The following is a 12144-nucleotide window of genomic DNA, read 5'->3' as shown; positions in this document are numbered from 1 at the left end:
CTCCCCCCAGAACTGATGCAGACTTCTTGGGAAGCAACCATTTGTTGAGACACAAGGCAGCAGCCCCCAAATCAAACCTGCCTGGGCTGCAGCACATCACTCACCTGTGCCTTACCCTGTGTGTCACCCGGACCACATAGCTCCCTGGGCATCTTCTGGGAGCAAACACCAAGGGTGTAACACCCACACCGTGACGGGTGTCGAGGAGAAGGGAGAGGAATTGCAATCTGTAGCGATTTTTCTCTCTCAGAGATCCTGAGGAGATCCTACACAACATTACACCAGAAATTTAACTTTCTTCTCTCTGAATTTACACAAGATGAACACCGTCTTATAAATGGCCCAGCCAGGTAAGTACCAATAGTGACATTAATTATTTCAATCAGTGTCAAACGATGTATGAGCTAATTGAGTTTTTCCTATCCAGTCTAGTGAACAGAGATGAAGTGCCTTGGCAGATGCTGGAGCAGAAATCCACACTGCCCTCAGGGGTGCATATAATGGCATGGGATTTCTGTACGTTACAACATTCCTTTAACACCATGTCATCTAATGACAGACTTTCTTCTCTTTTTTTGGGGGGGGGGAAGGGATAGAGAATTAGGTTTGTTTTATGGTTTTTTTTCCCTCTGCTACTTCTTGGTTTAGTTTCCAGACAGACCATGGAATACGTGTTCACTGTGAATTAAAAAAAAAAGTAAAATAAGTTCTGCAAAGCAGAACTTCACCCTTTGGAGTCTGGGAGGGGAGTAACTGTGTGCCTTCTGACTGTGAGTAGTTGATTTGCCTTGGAGTAATTACTCAGTGAGTAACCTGTTAGTAAGCACAGTCATGCTGGGTAGACTGAGGCAGGGGGGTGGCCCTGGTGAAAAAGGGTGTCATGGAACAGGGTGGGCACAGGATCTGGCAAAGTGGAGTGGTGGCATCGGGCGGGGCTGCTGAGGGCGAGGGGCAGTGGGAGGAGGAGGAAGAAGAAGAAGAGAATAAGAAAGAGGAGAAGGTGGCAGGGAATCCCCAGCCCCAGGGAGACTGGTGGGGGCTGAGCAGGGCAGCTCCATGGACTGAGGTGTAATTGTGTGCTGTGTAATGTCCCTGTGCTGGCACTGCTGAGGCACCTCCAGTGCTGGGGCAGTTCTGGACCCTCAGGAGAGACATTGAGGGGTTGCAGCGTGTGCAGGGAAGGGAACGGAGCTGGGGAAGGGGCTGGAGCAGCAGGAGCAGCTGAGGGAGCTGGGGGGGCTCATCCTGGAGAAAAGGAGGCTCAGGGGGAACCTTCTGGCTCTGCAACTCCCTGACGGGAGAGGGGGGTTGGGGGTGGGTCGGGCTCTGCTGCCAGGGAACAAGGGACAGGATGAGAAGAAATGGCCTGAAGTGGCACCATGGGAGGTTTAGGCTGGATATCAGGGAAACTTTCATCACAGAAGGAGTTGTGCAGCCCTGGCACAGCTCCTCATCCCTGGAGGGATTTAAAAGCTGTGTGGATGTGGCACTTGGGGACATGGGTTAGTGGTGGCCTTGGCAGTGCTGAGGGAACAATTGGACTTGATAATCTTGGGGGGCTTTTCCAATCTAAACAATTCTGTGTTTCTACAAATAATTTTAATATTTTACTGTCACCAAATATCTCCCGTTCATTCAACTGAAAGGTGCTCAGAAGCTGTCTTACAACCTTTATCCCAGGGCTGCATCCCAGCTGGTGCTATGTGAGAGCCTTGGTGGGGACAGGACTCTGCAGTCAGGGAGGTAGTGCTTAAAACAGTTCAGGTGTACGGAAATGCATCCTTGCTTCCGAGGCTCTGAGTAGTTCTCAGTTCAGAGCAAATTAAGAGGGCTCTCTGGCTTTACTTAATCTAATTTATCACATTTTTCTGTAATGAATATGTTGCAAAATAGTTCAGCTAGTCCAAACGAAATGAACCTTCAGAGCAGTGCCAGTTTAGGTTACCTGATGTTCTGCAAATAGATGTGAGATGGAGGAAGATGATGCACTTAGACTCACCCTAGGACTCACCAGAGGTATCAGGACAGCGTGTCATGGTGTTTCTAGCTTTGACCTGAGAAGATGAAATTTTGCTCTCCCTTCTTTCTATCCTAGGAAGTATTTAAGGCCAGGTTGGACAGGGCTTGGAGCAACCAACCCCATGGTAGGGGGTTGGAATGAGATGGTCTTTAAGGTCATTTCTGATCCAAACCACTCCCAGATTCTGTGACCTTCCCAAGGGACCAGGTGGTGCTGGAAAAGTCCTGAGAGCCCTGAACTGCAATTGACACCCTTTGGAGGTGAGGCTGCTCCCAGTAGGAGTCAGTGTGACCTTGAGAAACCTGAGTTGCAGACTTCCTAGCACATCACCATAAACAGAGAGAGTAATAGTAATAATAATAATAATAATAATACTTAGCACGTAAGGACAGTATCTGTTGGGGCTGTGAATGGGATGGTTCTTGCACAGCTCTGTTTATGGTGCTGGTGATATCAGCAGTCTGGCAGGAGGTCTGCTGCTCAGATTTCTTAAGGGCTTTAGGAGGTGGTAATTGTCTCACTTTTGCTTTAAACACCGTGTTAATTATGTTTTTAAACAATGGCTATAAACTCATGCTTTAATTCTTTGTGAAGTGCTCTTCACCATCTCTGTGATTTGAGGGGGTGAATATTGGAAGGCAGTGGGGGGAGATTACAGCTAAATATCATCACTAGGCTAGCAAACAAAAAAAAATCTTTTTAATTTTGCTGATTGTAGCGATACACTTTAATATCTAAGGTCTTTCTCAGAACTTGAAGGCACAGTTAGCATAGGATCCATTAGAGTGCACTTTCTCTCTTTGCTTTAATTCAGTTTTCTACTCTGTTCCATATATGGTGTTGGGTGGTTCAACTTTGTGCCATTAAATTATGGCAGCAAATGCCCACAAAAACATAAAATGGAGGGGGAAAAAAAAAAAAAAAAGAGTTTCTCTAATATACTTTGGATGTTTCAGACCCAAACGTACTTTTATGTCTTTGAAAAAAACCCAAGTATTAATACATGTGGGAAAAGGTGGGCTGTGTTCTGCAGTCTCTAGAGGACCCACAGGTATCTCAGTCAGTACAGCTGCTTTTACCTTCTCACAGAATATGTAATTTTTCCTCTTAAATGAGCAGAACATGTCTGGGCCTCCTTTGGATTAATCATTGGTATCAGATGGCGTGCCTTCCTCCCTCCAGATGAAATGAATGTGCAGGTTTGGGTAATGTGCTTTTGAAAATCCAATCTTTAAATTACACTTCACTACTAATACTTCTTTTTTCTTCAATTTATGCAATTTGGATTGTGAAATCAGGGTAGTCAGGTCCTGTCCAATCCTATATTTCTTGTTTACCTGAAACTCCCTTATTTCAGGTTGAAAGGAATTTTCTCATCCTGGTGGTAGTGACTATCAGGCAGAGTTCCAGTTTTATTTCAGTGCCACTCTCCAGTTCTCAAGCAGTTTCCATCACTTGGATATTTTAGAGAGAAAAAAAAAATCAATTCCCAGCAGGTTGCTTTTCCTGGAACCGAGCCATGTGCAAGACTGTCATGAAAGCATTTCAGTTGGGTTTAATATCTGTAAAAAGCTATTAAAGAATCCCAGCCCTACATTTAGACAAATGAGGACTTTTCAATTATCTGTTTTAATACACTGCCTCTACTAATTCATAAATTATCGGGTACGAAGGGTTATGCCTGCTGTCTAGACGACCCACCTGAGTAACTCGGGGCAGAAAGGCTCCCTGCACCCGTGCAGGTTTGAACCAGCTGGAGCTCATCGCCTGAATACCACCAAAACCTCACTTCACAATTACTATTGACGAAGCATCCACCACAAACAGCAGTTTGCTCCACCTGGATCATTACCATTGAAAAACGATGCTTCACTTCTCGCTTGTATCCTCCTAGCAGAGCATCTTGGTTTTGGGTTGTCCTCAGTCTTTGAGAGGCTCAATGAACTGTTATCAAAACATTTTTTTTTGTTTTGTTTTGTTTTGTTTTGTTTTTTTTTTCCGCTGATGCAGGTATTTCTTGACTAAGTCATCGTAGTTAAAAGACATGATTTGTCTCAGTTGTTAGGATTTTGGAGCATCTCATAATTATTTGCATGCACTTCTCCACTCTCTCTCATGCACATCACAGAAGTGTATCATACCTAAGTCTAAAATATTGTCATCTAGAGCTAAAATGCTCCCAGAGAGCCAGAAGATAGAGAAGCATCCAACAACTTGTTATTTTAAGCAAGAATTTGTGTTGGATTTGAGGATGAGAAATCCAAACCCTGTTCCTTGAAGCAGATTTGCGCAGTGTAACTGCAATACTCCGCACGGAAAAGGTCAGTGCTTTATAAAGTCCTTGATCGAGGATGTCTGAACACTGGATTATTTTTTTTTTGCCAAGCTGTAGGTCAGGGTGAGGCACACTGATCCCAAACAACCCACCATAAACATGAGAATTCTCTTTTTGCAACCAGGCTGATTGTCCTGCTAGCATCAGTGGGAATTTTCCTTGGAAATGTCAGTAGAAAGCATAGGCTGGTATATTGTCATCCGTGAGGACATGACTAATGTCTGAGGGAGAGAAATCAGCTCCACAGTGCATCTGGCCAGGCCACTGCAATAAACACAGAAGGACACATAAATGATGGTAAGGTTATGACCTATCCCATTAAAAAGGAAGGAACTCCAAAATTACACCCCTACCTGCCAGCAATAGGAAATACAGAAGCTGGAGTTTTTCCTCTTGCTTTGCCTGCTACTCTGCCATCCCTTTTACAGCTATTGCCTTCTGACAAAAAGGGTTTGGCGTGTTTTGGTTTGTATTTAAGAAGGGGATTGTGGGCTCCTCCCGGTGGTAAACTGATCTGCGGAGCAGGGGCACCTCAGTCCTCTGTTCTGGGTGAGAAGGAGGGCACATCCCTGCCTTGTGGCTGCATCTGAGAAGCCCATCTTTCACGATCTGATAAATCTCCCTAAAGCCAGAATTCAGGGATTGGCTTGATAAGGTAAAGACTAAAATGCTGCTTTTAAGTGATGGACACCCCACCCTTTCCCAGTGCTCCTAGGCATGGGTGTTGCAATGTTGTGTGTGCCATGTATTCAGAGTCTAGGAGGTAGTGCATCCTCACATGGGATGTACCCTGGTGTCCTAGAATCATGGAAACACAGTGTGGTTTGGGTTGGAAAGGACCCTAGAGATCATCTAGTTTCAACTCCCCTGCCATGGGTAGGTCTACTGGCAAACCTAATTGAAACCATAAAGTCTCTGTCTCCTCTGAGCTCTGGAGGTGTCAGGAGAAGGAATTATAGGGTTACAAACACTCCTAGTTCTCATGTCAGCCCCAGCTCTTTCCATATATCCCCCTATCTGGTCCAGAGCTTGCCATGGGTAACTATAGGTAACTACAAATAAAACATGCAGGCAGTTCATGCACCTGGAAAATGTACTTAATTGAAATAAAGAGGATTTTGATTTCCACCACTGAAATTGAAATGTTGAAAGGAGTGTGTCAGCTATACTTTCCATATGTGCTTACCTTCAAAATACTCCAGCAGAGCCACTTTGCTATTTCCTTTTAGAAAAAAAAAAATCCCTTTTTGAGAGCTTAGACACCAAAACAAACCTGAACAAATGTGTTTACTATTTCAGGCGTCTGAAACACAGAAGTACAGGTACAATACAGATGAAGAGTTACACATAAGGTGGTGCATTAAGGCTGTATTTTTATACTAATATTGAGATTCCCACTCTGCTAGATCCTAAGGAGCTCCAAGGCATTAGGATCTCTAGGCTGGACTGCTGGAGGAAGAAGCCACCCTCTTTCTCAGCATAATATGTCCCTGCCAAAGGTTTTTGAAGGCTTTCCCATGTCCCTAAAGTAAAATATTCCACCTGTCTCCAATTCTTCCCTTTACACCTCCCCTTCAACAGCCCTGCGTCTCCTCTGCCTGGCTGCTGGCTCCCAAATGACATCTCGTGTTCTCGTGTGCTGCAGCGCCCAGTTCCAGCATCATCCCCTCCCAGACTTTCTGACCTAAATCCCTCTCACCTCCTGGTCATAAATCCCACTGGTGACACTCGCCAGGAGCTGGGCTGAACCTCGGCCCCACTGGAGACACAGCACTGCTGCCACGAGTCATTTGAGGGACAGGGGTGTGACACAGCTCAGTGGACACTGTGTGGCTGTGAGTGGTCACCAGAGAGGCCACGAAGGGCAGGCACTGCTTCTGCTGTCCAGCTTGGTTTGTGTCGTGGCTGTGGGACACCAGATCCTTCCTGGCAGCAGCAGCACTCGCCCTCTGACACCAGATCAAGTCAGTTCTTTCTTTCCCTCCAGCCTGATCCCTAAACCATGCACGTTCCACTTTGATGGGCATCGTTATACTGGCACCTTACATTCCAAACAGCAAGTTCTTCCGCTAGCATTAGGGAGACATTCTATAGATTTAATACATATTTATATATATAATTTCCTTTACGTTGCCATAAGGGAGTCCTGGTAAAGGAGAGTGCCTTTTGTTTAACTCCTCTAAGCAATACAACATTCGTGCAGCTGAACTGTAAAGCTAACAAAATTTCAGCTAACAAAGCACATACCCAAAGTCAGGCATGTGTGAGTGCTCTGATGAGTCAAAGTATTACCATGTACACATGAGCCCCCCAGAGCCAGCACTGGTGCCTGCCATAGCTACTGCTGGGTGCTGGATTTGGATGGATCAATTCCCAGGGCTTGAGAAAGGAGTGGTTTTCCACATGCCTGTTAAGCACAGGCAAGGTTCTGTCTCACCAGGCCTTTTCTTCTTATTTTTAGACTCACGGAATGTTTTGGCTTGGAAGGGACATTAAAGCTCACCTTCCTCCACTCTCCAGCCATGGGCAGGGACACCATCCACTAGACATGCTTGCTCCAAGCCACGTCCAACATGGACTTCAACACTTCCATGGATCCAGGGGCAGACACAGCTTCTCTGGGAAACCTGTGCCAAGGCTTCACCGGCCTCACAGACAAAAATTCCTTCCCAATATCCCATCTAACCCTGCCCTCTGGCACTGGGAAGCCATTCCCCCTTGTCCTGTCCCTCCATCCCTTGTCCCAGGTCCCTCTCCAGCTCTCCTGGAGCCCCTTTAGGCGCTGGAAGGGGCTCTCAGGTCTCCCTGGATCCTTCTCTTCTCCAGGTGAACCCCCCCAGCTGTCCCAGCCTGGCTCCAGAGCAGAGGGGCTCCAGCCCTCGGAGCATCTCTGTGGCCTCCTCTGGACTTGCTCCAACATGTCCTTCTTACGCCGGAGACCCCAGAGCTGGAAGCAGTGAATATCCCCTTGCTCACACTTGCACAGAACCCATTTCCAAAATGCCAGTGTTGGAATGGCTGCTTACACCCAGGAGCACCTGCACTGAAATGATTTCAGCCTGCAGTGCTGCGTGACAAGAGCGAGAGCATGAGGTCCTTGTCTCCCTGTGATCTGCCACTCAGCACAGAGAAAGGTTGCCTGGAGAATACTTTTCTTTGCAGACCTGAACTCTTGTAGCTTGAATTTGCTGTCTCGACACGAGCTGCTGGAGTGGAAGGAGACTTTGGCTACAGTCAAAATGGCATCATAAACCAGACTTTGAACATTGCTTGAGAGCTCTGCTCTCAAAATAATGCATAAAAATAGAAGCAGGGCCACAGGCTTAGCTATTCCTAATGTGCACAAAAGGATGGGAGAGTGCCAGGAGCCAGCCTGCCCTGCCTCTGCCCTGCCTTCAGCCTGGCTTGTTCTCTCCTACCTCCCCTGAATGGCTTTTCACTGCTGTGAAAAGGAGAGACATACCCCCAAAAGAGCAAAGTGTGTTTGTTATTGACCCTCGCCTGGAAAGTGTATGAAGAGGGATCAGCTCTGTTTGTTTGTACCCGGTAATGATGTCAGGAAAAGTTTTTTTTTTTTTTTCCCAAGTCTGTTTTTATCCCCTTTGTTGGAAGTGCCTTTGGTGAGTCTCACACCCTGGTGCTGTTAGCAAAACAATTAGGTTAACAGTGCCTTGGCTCCAACTGTCTGTCAAAGGCTGAATTGCAATGCAAATTAACTCGGCTTTAGCTCTTCAAAGCCAGCTGGGTTCAAGAAAGGCCCCCAGAAACCCCCGTGAGAATGAAGGTTTAGGGCTGGGGAGGGTGGGCTCCGCGGGATTTTACATCCAGGACCTAATGTGTTTGGCAAGAGGGATGCAGTACGTTGTACAAACACATCCCCAAAATGCAGTAAGTCATATAAATCCTTTCAGTACTTGAGAGGGGCTTAGAAGGAAGATGGGGACAGACTTTTTAGTCGGGTTTGGAGTGACAGGACTAGGGGTGATGGTTCTAAACTAAAAGAGGGAACATTCAGGCTACACAGAAAGGAGAAATTCTCGTCTGTGGGGCCCTGGCACAGGTTGCCCAGAGAAGCTGTGGCTGCCTCATCCTTGGAAGTGTCCAAGGCCAGGTTGTACAGGACCAGAGCAACCTGGTCTAGTGGAAGGTGTTCCTGCTCTGATAGGGGGGTTGGAACAAGATGAGCTTGTAAGATAGATCCCTTCCATTCCAAAGGAGCCTGGGATTCTATGACTCAAACAGATTTTTTTCCTTCTCAGGGATTAATAGTGTCCCTTGTACATTTTGGAACAGTTTTCTGGCCCAGGTTGACATTTGAGCAACACAGCCAGAGCAGTTCAGGCTGTGGGTATAACCTCCTTTCTGAGCATCCCCCCAAGCCATGCCCATACTTATCAGCTTCATTATGCTTATTTCTGTATTTTCCATATGGGCACATACATATGGTCTATTTAAACAAGCTTGCAGGGTTAATTAGAAAGCAGTTCTTTATCACTTATTTAATATTTAGCACTTCTGGGGTAATTTTCACTTGCAGAGATCACAAAACTAGGCAAGCACCGATGGCCCAGGTGCACCAATGGGCAACCAGAGGTGCCAAAACCCAGGTCTCTACTCACAGGGAAAGGGATGTGCCCAAGGTCACCCGGAGAACCTATGGCAGGGCCAAAAAATTATATTAACTTCTGGACTCCATTCTTGTTCTCCATCTCTTTGCAGTATATACCATGTTATACTTTTTTCACCTCCTTGATGACAAGAAAGTAATTGTAGTCCTCAGTGGTGAACCAAAAGCGGGAAAAAAGAAAAGAAAATTTTGATCTCTTTTATAACAGTCTGGGAAGTTTTAAAAAATTAGGAAGCATAACGCATGGATTAATGGACGTGTCCAGTGTGTCTTTCATCAGCAAACATGGGAATGGGGTCTTTTTTTTTCCCCTCTCAATTCACCATATGCATCACAGGAAAAAGGGATTGAGGTTCTCTGAGGAAGTGAGGAAATCAGCCTTGGTGGACACAAGGTCACTTCAGAGGCTGCTGAACAAGACATTGAACTGAAAACATTACCCAAATTCCACTTTTCAGGCTGCAGAAGTGACCATTTTAAATGCAATGGGATTTTTTTTTTTTTTGCACATGCAGCAGACCCAGACACTGATGCTGTTCCTATTTGGTCCCTGCTGTCACCCTGAGGCCAGAGGGCTGTGCCCTGGGCTCCCCACAGCTCACTCCCGCTCTTACTCCACCTTGGCTACAGCATCAGCTACTGCAGAATTCAAGGAGCTGCTTAATGAGCATCTTTTACTTTTGCCTTTAATTATTTGGAGGTGCAGTGAGGAGTCCACCTGCTTCCTCAGACTCCAGCTGTATAGCAAGCCTTCCTAAATTGTCCTTTCTGATGCAAGAAATTAATGTTCTTCCCCTCCTCAATTTTTTCCCTACTATTTATCAAGATATTGAGCAGATTTGTGCCTGGGTGGGTTTAGTCTCGTTAAGATTTGACCGGGCTGCTTCCAAAACTAGCCCCCTTCTAGCTAATTTAGATCCACATTCTGCAAATACCAGGCCTGTTTGGAGCATCCCTAACCAACTCACGTGAATATTTGTACAACTGAGCTCTAAAATTATCCCTGCCCTCCTGCCTACACCAAAGGCAGGGGTCCAGGACAGGCACCCCCGGGGATGCCCTGCCTGCACGGTACAGGTCATCCCCTGTTTTATGTGGTTTATGGCTGGTGTGGTGCTTAGTTGGGTCCATTCGTTTCAGGTTTGGATTTGAACTGTATTTGCTTGTAGCAGCCGTGATTTAAGAGCCTTGGCTCTTCCTTCCGACGCGATAACTGACTTAGTGACCTTAAAGCAACTTATCCGCCCGCAGTTATTCTGTGAAAAAGGAGCTACTCCTCCGTGGGAGTGCGTGCGGGATGGGGACCCCTGGGGAGTTCTCCTGCCCTGCCAAGCCTGGCGCTAGGAAGTCTGGCCGGACTTCCCAGCTCGGCCACAGAGCGCCGCGGGGCTGGCCCAAGAGCGCAGCCTCTTGGTGGCTCAGTTTCCCAGCCCTCTGCAGGTCCAGAATTGGAATGGGGGATCTGTGGAGCACTCAGGGTGCCAGGGATTGTTACCACTAGTAGTAGAATATCAGAGCGCCGTGTGCTCATCAGTTTTGCTTTGCGTTCGGTGAGAATCGGGGTGTAACGAGCCCCCACGGGATATTTTCCCGTCCTTTGGTGACAGGTGCTGCGAAAATACAAATTACTATTACTACTATTATTATTATTATTACTACTACTTTTTGTGCCGTGCCCTTATTCGACACGCAGAACCATATCAATATTTTTAATTTTTTTTTTAAGGTTGATTTGGTTTAATATTGCAATACTTAAAGACTGAGTACGGGCACCCCTCCAGCCCCGGGGGCTCCCCACTGGGTGCGGGGTTGGAGTGGGGTGGGGGGAACACACATTCACCCCCTCCAACATCTCCGCACCCCTATCCGGGGGCAGGGATGAAGGTGGACAGGGGTGGGGGGGGTGTCACGGACCCACAACCTCCCCGCAACCCGAAGCCGCCTCTTGCGCAAAAGGGCGGTTGGAGATAAATATAATATATAGATATATTTTTTTTTTTTTTCTCCCCGGAGCGACACGGTGTCTAGACGCCCACGTGACGGGGCCGGGGCCGGGCCGGGCCGGGCCGCTGCGCACTGCGAAGCCGCCGCCGGGGCGGGGGGGACCGGGGGAGGGCGCAGGCACCGCGCCGGCTCCGCTCCCGCCGCGCCCGCAGCACGGCACACACCGAGGTGCGGGCAGCGAGCGAGCGAGGGAGGGAGGGAGGGAGGGAGGCGGCGGAGAGAGGGGAGGGGGGAAAAGGGGAAAACAAAAAAAAAAACAAAAGAAAAGGGGGGGGGGAAAAAAAAAAAAAGCAGCCAAGCCGAGAAAGGAGGAGGAGGTGGAGGAGGAGGAGAAAGGAGGAGGAGGAGGAGGAGGGGAAGGCAGGAAGGAGGAGAGAGGAGGGGAAAAAAAGGCACCGCGGCAGAGGCGCCGGCAGCGCGGAGAAGGGTCGGCGGCCGGCGGGCACCCCCGCACCCATGTAAGCACCGCCGGGAGCGGCGGGCCCGGCTCGGCCCGGCGCGGCTGCTGGGCAAGGCAGGCAGGAAGAAGAGGGACGCAGCCCCACTTTTCGCCTTCTTCTTCTTCTTCTCTTTTTTTTTTTTTTTTTTTTTTTTTTTTTTATGTTTTTTTTTCCTTTCTTCGTAGCAGCCGGATCAAGACTCCGTGTGGATTAAAACCACTGGGAAGAAGGAGGAAAAAAAAACAAACCAAAACCAACCAAAAACCAAAAAAAAACCCGCCCCGAAACCCCGCATCAGGACGACCTGGGCTTTAAAAAAGGGATACAACACTCTGGATGCGCTCGTCCGCCTCTTTTGTGACAGATGCTTAAACCGACGTCCAGACCTTAGGGTTGGTTTTTAAAATTTATTAATTTTTTTTAATATTTTTTTTTTTTTAATAAGACGCCGGTTTGGCTCGCGTTTTTCAGTTTCGCCTCCCGATTCTGCCGTGCGCCGCATCCCTGCCCCCGCGCCCCTTCCCCGGCGTGGCGGGTTGATGGGCGCCGCGGCCCCCGGGCGTCCGAGGCTCCTCCGCGTCTCGGGCCGCGCTCCGCACCCGCGCAGGGCGGCGCGGCGCCGGCAGCCCCCGCCCGCCTCCCCCCGCGCCGGGCGCCGCGGGCTCTAGACGGGGATTTTTTTTTTTTTTTTAAATTTTATTATTTTTTCTTCTCTTTT

Source organism: Pipra filicauda, unplaced genomic scaffold (genome assembly GCF_003945595.2).
Source record: "Pipra filicauda isolate LSUMZ 115617 unplaced genomic scaffold, ASM394559v2 scaffold128_size5466820_pilon, whole genome shotgun sequence".
Taxonomy (NCBI): domain Eukaryota; kingdom Metazoa; phylum Chordata; class Aves; order Passeriformes; family Pipridae; genus Pipra; species Pipra filicauda.
Note: the sequence above shows the minus strand (reverse complement) of the source record.